This window comes from Anabrus simplex, chromosome 5 (assembly GCF_040414725.1).
Source record: "Anabrus simplex isolate iqAnaSimp1 chromosome 5, ASM4041472v1, whole genome shotgun sequence".
In the NCBI taxonomy this organism is placed as follows: Eukaryota; Metazoa; Arthropoda; class Insecta; order Orthoptera; family Tettigoniidae; genus Anabrus; species Anabrus simplex.
Window position 1 is genome coordinate 43,475,460 of NC_090269.1, and position 9,501 is coordinate 43,484,960.

Sequence of the window (9,501 nt, forward strand, 5' to 3'; positions counted from 1 at the left end):
CGAGCTCCATAGCTGCAGTCGTATAAGTGCAGCCAGTATCCAGTATTCGGGAGATAGTGGGTTCGAATCCCACTGTCGGCAGCCCTGAAGAAGGGTATCCGTGGTTTACCATTTCCACATCAGACGAATGCAGGGGATGTACTTTAATTAAGGCCACATCTGCTTCCTTCCCACTCCTAGCCTTTTCCTGTCCTACCGTCGCCGTAAGACCTAACTTGGTCGGTGCGACGTAAAGCAACTTTAAATATATATGTTTGCGATTAGTAGGGCTCGTAAGTTGAGGAAATATCCTTTTCCTTGAGTATCCGAAGACGAGGCCAACATAACATCAGTTCATTCCAGGTCAATGTAAGTTAGAAAATGGTGGGTTTTATTTGTCCTTCCTCGCCTTTTTTCAGCGTTTTCTGGCTTATTAGTCCATGTTTGGCCTCTTTTAGGTCTTAACAGCTTTTTCTTATAAATTCACCTTTCGACTACATTTTTACTGCCCATTTTCAATTCGAATCATCATTACGTCATCCAAAACCTCTTAAACATGTTTTTAGTAAATGCATATATTTGAAGCATACCTGAAAAGGCAGTGAACTGAAATAAAATGAAAAAATGAAACTGGTGCTTGAAGGGGTATCAAATTATGCGCAAAATAAGTGAAATATTGAAAAGGAGAACATTTTGATGTGAGTGTTTTTAGCAAAATCTGACTTCATTCAAGTATGGGCCCTTAACTTCCGTTGATGTGGAGAGAAATTTCTCCATGTTTCCCAACGTGCTGTCTGAAACCCGACGAACTTTTAAACCTAAGAACCTGAAGACGGGTATTTTTATATACTACAAATCCAACTGATTTAAAGTTTCCGTATTCTAATTTCTGTAACCCTAGCGTCCTTATTATGCCAAATATGATTCCAGTTACACTGATTTCAATTTCTTTCTTCAGAATGTCCATTGCGGGTTCACTGAATTCTTTCTAGGTGGAAAAAATATTTCATTCTAAATTCTGCAAGTACTTTCTTCAACAAACGCGGAATTCCCTTTTTTAAGTTATGTAAATCTAAAAGTACATACTGTCTGAAAGAAGAAGTATTTCACTCATATATTTTTGCGGTGTATGTTGCATATCACCAGAACTTTTTTATTTTTAAGTATTATATTCCTTCATTAAATATGTAAATTTTGATTGCATTTTAAGCCCTTTTATGCCGGTTTTTAGGTCCTTTTTTTGGATATTTTATGTTTTTCTTTTATAGGTCTTCAACTTTCGAGCCCTAGTGATTACAGTCATTATTGTATCTACTACCCCACAAAATCATATACATCTACTGCTGGATTATCTAACGGAGGTATGTACTTATAATTTTTATTACATTTTTTACTACCTTTACGAAACGGAATCATGCATACAGTGGAAAAATTTTCCGGTCCCTTGGGTTTCCGGTGAGAACAGGTTTTACTGTAATTTGTACTGAAAATACAGGCATCTCGAACGTAATATCGATATTTTAGTGCATTGGAACGTCCCTATATCTGGCGTGACACCGCAGACACCGTGTATAAGATCTCTGGCACAGATAATGGCACATGGATCAATGATCCATCTGCATACTACGAGCAGCTTGGCGAAAGGTACGTTCTCCATAGTGCTAAACCGTCAGCTGTTGTTTACCGACCCTTGACGGGCAGTTGGCATGGCGAGAATGATTGAGGGACTACAGAAGGGTTTGAGGGAGAAGACAAAGCAAACTTTCACTGCAAGATGGAGCACTGACCGTACACCGCTTCCCTCAGCGGCAAATCCTCGAGTTCAATCCCGGTGTGCTTCAATTGAGTTGTTCAAACAATAAAGAGCTGTCTGAATTCTCCCATTTAATTTCATACATAACGGTACAGCTTTGCGTTATATGCGCTCTTACTTTCCACTCCAAGCGATGTAGTGGTTAGTATGCTTAGCTGCCACCACCGAGGGCCCTGGTTCGATTTCCGGCTCTGCCACGAAATTTGAAAATTGGTACGAGGACTGGAACGGGGTCCACTAAACCTCGGGAGGTCAACTGAGTAGAGGGGGTTTCTATTCCCACCTCAGCCATTCTCGAAGTGGTTTTCCGTGGTTTCCCATTTCTCCTCCAGGCAAATGCCGGGATGGTACCTAACTTAAACCCACGGCCGCTTCCTTCCCTCTTCCTTGTCTAACCCTTCTGATCTTCCCATTTCCCGAAAAAGCCCCTATTCAGCATAGGAGGTGAGGCCGCCTGGGTGACGTACCGGTCCTCTTGCCCAGTAGTACCCCCTGACCCAATGTCTAACGCTCCAGGACACTGCCCTTGAGACGGTTTAGGTAGGATCCCTCGCCGAGTCTGAGGGAAAAACCAATCCTGGAGGCTAAACGAATTAAGAAAGAAAGAAAGAAAGAACGTTACTGTTCCCAATCTGATACCGTAATCGTATGATAATATGTTACTTACAAAGGTTTAATATTTGGAACAATATCATAAATGTTTCTAGATTAATGAGGCCTTCCGGCATTAGGATCATCCTTAATTATTTCAGTGCATGTCCGGCTCCTTGGCTGAATGGTCACCGTAGTCGCGTTGGATTCAGAGGGACCCGGGTTCGATTCCCGGCCGGGTAGGAGATTTTAACCTTAAAAGGTCATTTCCCCTGGCTAGGAGACTGGGTATTTGTGTGTTTGTACTGTCCCCTCAATCCCTGTAACTCACACAACACTATCCTCCACTACAAAAACACGCAGCTTCCATACACGGCAGATACCGGCCACCCTTGTCGGAGGGTCTGCCTTACAAGGACTGCACCAGACTAGCAATAGCCACACGAAATTACTATTATTATTTCAATGAATGATTAACATGCATATGTTTTTGGACTGGTGGTCTATGTGGAATTAGCGTCATCAAATTAGGGTACACAAATTTTCGTGGACAGAAAATCGATTCCACGGTAACCAGGGAACCGTATTCGTCATCTTCACCCTCACGTTATTACCGCCTGCCAGAACTCTGCCTTCTATACACAGTAGGTAAAAATGGGGCCGTGTTTTAAACGAGTTTCCGCTGTCTTTGACTGGCGTTTCGCATAGGTCAAAGCAAAGCCCCTTACAGACGGTAACGTCACCGAAGGTGGCAGAATTTTTTTCTCTCTCATAATGCGTACTGTATCTTGCGAATACTTATATCCATAACATTGTGCTAAATCTGCGACCATTTTGGTGATGTAGATTTTTTTTTTCAATTTGCTTTACGTTGCGCCGACACACATAGCTCTTATGACGACGATGGAACAGGAAGTGGCTACTAGTGGGAAGGAAGCGGCCGTGGCCTTAATTAAGGTACAGCCCCAGCATTTGCCTGGTGTGAAAATGGGAAACCACGGAAAACCAACTACAGGGCTGCCGACAGTGGGATTTGAACCCACTATCTCCCGGATGCAAACTCACAGTCGCGCGCCTCTGACCGCACGACCATCTCGCCCGGTGGTTATGAGATAATAATGAAAGTGGCAGGCGTGAGTATTACTGTACTTGCAACACAGTTCCCTATGCAACCAGTGAATGGAGAAAGTGTTACTCATGGATTCTGCTGATGTATACATGTCAGTAGGCTTTTCAGACGCATGTGTAATAGCATCTGAATTTCGGCTGTGAGGAAAGCAACGGGAAATGGCCTCACTTCTCATTTTCCGAGTACGCCTCTTCACTGACTTTTAGGCTACCTAAGACAGCTAGCTGATGGTGGAATCGTTGAGGATCCAACCAGCCTTCAAGCTGAGGAAACAACAACATTAGCAATGGGTTGATAGCGATTGAAGCAGCTCAATTATGGAGTTCAAACTTTTCTGTAAATTTTAGAACCTACTTGAACCCATGGCCTTCCAAGACGAAGGATACCCAATCAGACGACCAGCAGATACTGGGATACCACGCGGTCGTATATCTTCAGTCGTACTGCTTGGCTCTCTTGACAGGATCCGCCGCTTCCTATATCAGCCACACCCTCAAGTGGTCCCACGAGGCTAAGAACGCCCCGTTCCAGCCCTCGGTCCAGAATGAAAATCCCGGCACTGGCCGGGAATCGAACTCAGAATCTTTGAGTAAGAGATAAGCAAGCTACCCTTACACCATGGAACTGGCATACTTATATTGTAGGTTGAGAGTATGACGATTGTTATTATTATTATTATTATTATTATTATTATTATTATCATTATTATTATTATTATTATTATTAGGATATGGGCTATACCTAAAGAGTTTCAGCTTGTTTTCTTGGCACTGCACAAGCCCATATCACGTCTACAAATACGGGCCATGAAAGCATCAATGTTATTATTATTATTATTATTATTATTATTATTATTATTATTATTATTATTATTATTATTATTATTATTATTATTATTATTATTATTATTATTGTAATTGTCCGACTCGTTGGTTTATTCCAATGGCCCGGGGCTGGGTGTTTGTTCTGTCCCCAACATCCCTGCAACTCACACACCACACATAACACTATCCTCCACCACAATAACACGCAGTTACCTACACATGGCAGATGCCGCCCACCCTCATCGGAGGGTCTGCCTTACAAGGGCTGCACTCGGCTAGAAATAGCCACACAAAATTAAAAGTTAATTATTGTAATTATTATTATGTAGCGTAATCGACAGCTGTTGTTGTTTTTGTTGTTGTTGTTGTTGTTTTTGTTAAGGGGCAAAATAACGTGAGGAGTATTTTTGATCAGTGGATCACAAGTTGTTTCTCCGAATTTATTGTCTTCGTTTGTGAGTGTTCCAGCGTATTTCAATTATATTTTATCTGTCATTGTGTACATTTATATTATTGTGGGTCGCTGGTTGTATGGCTCTTTGCTAGCCAAGGTCAAAAATAAAATTGTAAAATATAACGTGAATATCAGCCTCTACTCGACGGATGGAACTAGTATTTGTACCAGTGAGTGTGTTGTAAGGAATTGTGACTTATTAGGGAAGAAACAGCCATAAATATAAAATATCAACCATTGCGCTGCCTTCGAACTGAGAAAAGACAGAAAACTATTTACAGTTTTATCGGATATCGGGATTCGTCCACACATGCCCCATGAACAGCTGAACAATAGCCACTAGGGTAAATGCTCACTGAGTGGTCTTGGTTACTTTTATATTTTCCCATTCCGGATTTCATAGTACACTCTACACTGTGTCGGTTACCTCTTCCAAATATCGCATGTGACAGCTCTCACTTAGAAAAAGCTGAACACACAGTCAAATGCACTAAGAACTCAGTACGCTTTAAATTTACGATGTTACACATGAACGACATTGAATCGTCGAAATAATAATAACAGTCTTACGTCCCACTAACCACTTTAACGATTTTCGGACACGACGAGGTGGACTCGAGGATCCACTCAAACACCATCGGATTGAGCTCAAATCGAACCCACCATCTTGAGATCATAAGGCCTGCTGTCTAAAGTCTGTGCTATTAAAAGTATACGTACAAATTCTAGTTGTCCGCCGCGACTTGTTGCGCTGTGAATGTGATATATCCTCAATAATAATCTATGCCTCTTATCTACCAAATCTTATCATATCGGATGAATATGGGCACGGTGTGTTTACTATACACAATGGAGAAGTTTTAGATATTATACCTTGTGCACTGTTACAGAGCATTATTGGGTAAAAAATGATAAGGATAAAGTAGAAGAAACTCGTCGCAGACTCTTCGCGCTCACTTATCGGTTGTCCGTGTTACATTTTTCACACCAGTGATATCCAGTTACCAAAAGCTGCCTCCTTCACCAACCCCATTACAAGCGAGTGCTCGCCCAAACTCCCGCTTAGGCCTGTTTGACCCACTCCGTACCACGGGTGTTGAATAATAAGTTTTGGCATGTGGGTATTTTATGACCCTATTTTTATTGCTTTAGTTATGTTTTATTACTGAACGATTTCCTTATGGTGAACGGATATTTCCAGCGACTATGGCGGGCAGATCATAAGAAAATATAGCTGTCTACGAAGAATTTCTTTTTTTTTTGCTGTAGATTAAATGGATCGCGGAGCGACGCATCTGAATTAGGAGACAATTTGGAAGACAATGAACTTTACATTGAATGTGAAGTCATCATCATCATCATCATCTGTTTACCCTCCAGGGTCGGCTTTTCCCTCGGACACAGCGAGGGATCCCACCTCTACCGCCTCAAGGGCAGTGTCCTGGAGTTTCAGACTCTTGGTCGGGGATACAACTGGGGAGAATGACCAGTACCTCGCCCAGGCGGCCTCAGCTGCTATGCTGAACAGGGGCCTTGTGGAGGGATGGGAAGATGGGAAGGGATAGGCAAGGAAGAGGGAAGGAAGCGACCGTGGCCTTATGCTAGGTACCATCCCGGCATTCGCCTGGAGGAGAAGTGGGAAACCACGGAAAACCACTTCCAGGATGGCTGAGGTGGGAATCGAACCCACCTCTACTCAGTTGACCTCCCGAGGCTGAGTGTACCCCGTTCCAGCCCTCGTACCACTTTTCAAATTTCGTGGCAGAGCCGGGAATCGAACCCGGACCTCCGGGGGTGGCAGCTAATCACGCTAACCACTACACCACAGAGGCGGACGAATGTGAAGTCACAGATCAAAAAGACGAGGGAGTCTTGCAGTGCAATGCTAGTGACCAAAATGCGGAAGGTTCCAAGATAAGCCAAGTGGTACAAAGGGGCGTGCCACTTACAAGCCTAGATTTGTTTGTACTTTTATTACAAGTTGCTTTACGTCGCATCGACACAGATAGGTCTTATGGCAACGATGGGATAGAAAAGAGCTAGGAGTGGAAAGGAAGCGGCCGTGGTCTTAATTAAGGTACATTCCCAGCATTTGCCTGGTGTGAAATGTTCAGCGTTGCCGACAGTGGGATTCGAAACCACTATCTCCCGAATACTGGATACGTGTCTCACTTAAGCGACTACAGCTATCGAGCTCGCTGTTTGTACTTTTAATCGCACATTCTTGTTCTAATAACATCTGTAAAATCCTTCATTCGAACATTTTTTTCAGTATTTGCAGAAAAGTACTCACACAGAAAATTATATGATGTTTCTTTTCCTGAATATTTAGTTATTGTGAGACATAATTTTACTTAGTTTTTATGATCGAAGTAAAGCAGATAATTAATAATACAACAGAGTAATTTTACAATTCACAATTTTTTTTTAAATATTTGGATCGTTTTGACCTGAGTTAAATTAGTTACACGGCTCAGATCTACCCTACCAGTTAAGGGTCAAAACGGGGTACAATTGTTAATGTTCAGCGTCCAGTATTTTGTGAATGTTTTAGAGTAACTAGTCATCTTCCTTAGCGAAGGAAGCATGCGTTAGTGGACAGGTCATGAATACTACCAACAATTTCATGGATTATACAGAAATTATATACAAAAGATCCTATAGTCATTGGACAAAGAAGTGGGAAGAAACAAAGGGCCATAAAGGTAAATATTACTCAATGATCGAACAGAGTCCTTGGGTCGCACAATGGAATATTCAACGACGATACATTTCGACAGTCACTCGAATGCAATTCAGTCACGGAAGTTTCAGAAGTCACCTTTACCGTGTCTATATAGTGGACACATCACATTGTACACGTGATGGCCGGTCGATTTTTTTTTCAAAATGTGCTTATTACATCTCTTGTCCACGTCAAACAACAGTTACCGTACACCATAATTACACTACTGGCATCTAAAAAAATAGTGTATACTACTACAAAGAATTATGTAAAAGAACTTGTGTACAAATGTGAATGCTATTGTATGGATCTTTATGTATTATAATGTAAAAATCGTGCACTGTACTTAATATGTAAAATTTGTTATATATTCCAATCTGTCAATGAAATGTAATGAATTGTAAAGAACAAAACAGTATTTTGTAATATCCAGGTGGCTGTTTGGTCTGTCAATGATCTAAAGCCATTTTTTTAAAACTAAGAATCTTCTGTACTGAAACGAAACATTTCTGTGAGAAGTCCCGCTAACCCACACATGTTAGTGATGACCTCCTGAAAGCAAGCTTTACCTTAGTGCTTTCCCTGTCGGCGGCTGACTGCTGCTAGCGGCTTGAGTTGTGACACACAGACACACACACACACACTAACAGAATCACAACACTCGCGCACTGCAGATTCAGCACGCGCAAAGCACGCGGCCCAGTACTCTGTAGCGAACGACGCGCCTCACAGCCTACGAATGGCTCTAGCTCGTGCGCACCAACCCCTACCAGGCGCTTCCACATTGCGTGGCTGCTGTGTTATTGATTGCATCCACCCACCAAGGTTTATCAAGGTACTGTCTGTGTGAAGAAAGATAATAAGCTGCAAGACACCGTGCGTACACGATATGCTGTGAGCAGAGTGAAATAACGGTCTCAATTTCATTTCCTATTCTCCGCCATTCTCCAGTCTCAAGTTTACCTGTCAAACTCTACCGTAATTTTTTGTTATACCACACTTCGCCTTTCAAAACTACACATTCATTTAAGAACAGAAAATCGAAACTACAACGATTTTACACACTACGTAAGATAATGAATCCTGTACTCAAGATTTAGAACAGAAGCATTTGCAGAATTGCAAATTATCTTAATGATTTGAAGTGGTTGCTTATGATAGAAATAATTTCACATCACGAGTGCAACTTTGTTGTAAGTCTAACACTTCAAGACATCCCTGAAGATGGTTTTCCATGGTTTCCCATTTTCAAACCAGGCAAATGATGGAGCTGTTCGTTAATTAAGGCCACGGCCACTTCCTTCCCACTCCTAGCTCTTTCCTATACCATCGTCGCCATTAGACCAATCTGTATCGGTGCGAGGTAAAGCAACTTGTATTAAAAAAATAAAAAATGCAACCTCATAAGAGATAAGGAACTACAGTACTCCAGTTCTCGTATTTCAATCGGTTAACTATCATTTTCAAATATATTACTTCAGCAAGATTATTTCTAGAATAGTTTTTAGAAATATATAAGGTAACCACAGCATCCCTTGCCACATTGAATAATAATATTTTTTTTTTAATTTCGTGTTGCTATTTTTAGCCGGGTACAGCCCTTGTAAGGCAGACCCTCCGATGAGGGTGGGCGGCATCTGCGATGTGTAGGTAACTGCGTGTTATTGTGGTGGAGGATAGTGTTGTGAGTGGTGTGTGAGTTGCAGGGATGTTGGAGACAGCACAAACACCCAGCGCCCGAGCCACTGGAATTAACCAATTAACGTTAAAATCCCCGACCCGGACGGGAATCGAACCCGGGATCCTCTGAACCGAAGGCCAATACGCTGACCATTCAGCCAACGAGTCGGACATAATAATAATAATAATAATAATAATAATAATAATAATAATAATAATAATAATAATAATAATAATAATAAAACCGAGTGAGTTAGCCGTGCAGTCCGCCTCTGTGGTGTAGTGGTTAGCGTGATTGGCTGCCAC

At 41.8% G+C, this 9,501-nt stretch overlaps 1 protein-coding gene across 1 annotated transcript in view; it reads right to left on the bottom strand.

Annotated features, from left to right (window-relative positions):
• The window catches only part of LOC136873716 (BTB/POZ domain-containing protein 2), a 770,371-nt gene extending 762,143 nt beyond the window's left edge, over positions 1 to 8,228 (bottom strand). Inside the window, exon 1 of the mRNA XM_067146852.2 lies at positions 8,085 to 8,228. The gene's annotated coding sequence lies outside the window, so the exon portion shown is untranslated. The remainder of the gene's footprint in view (positions 1 to 8,084) is intronic.
• Positions 8,229 to 9,501: the final 1,273 nt, after the last annotated feature.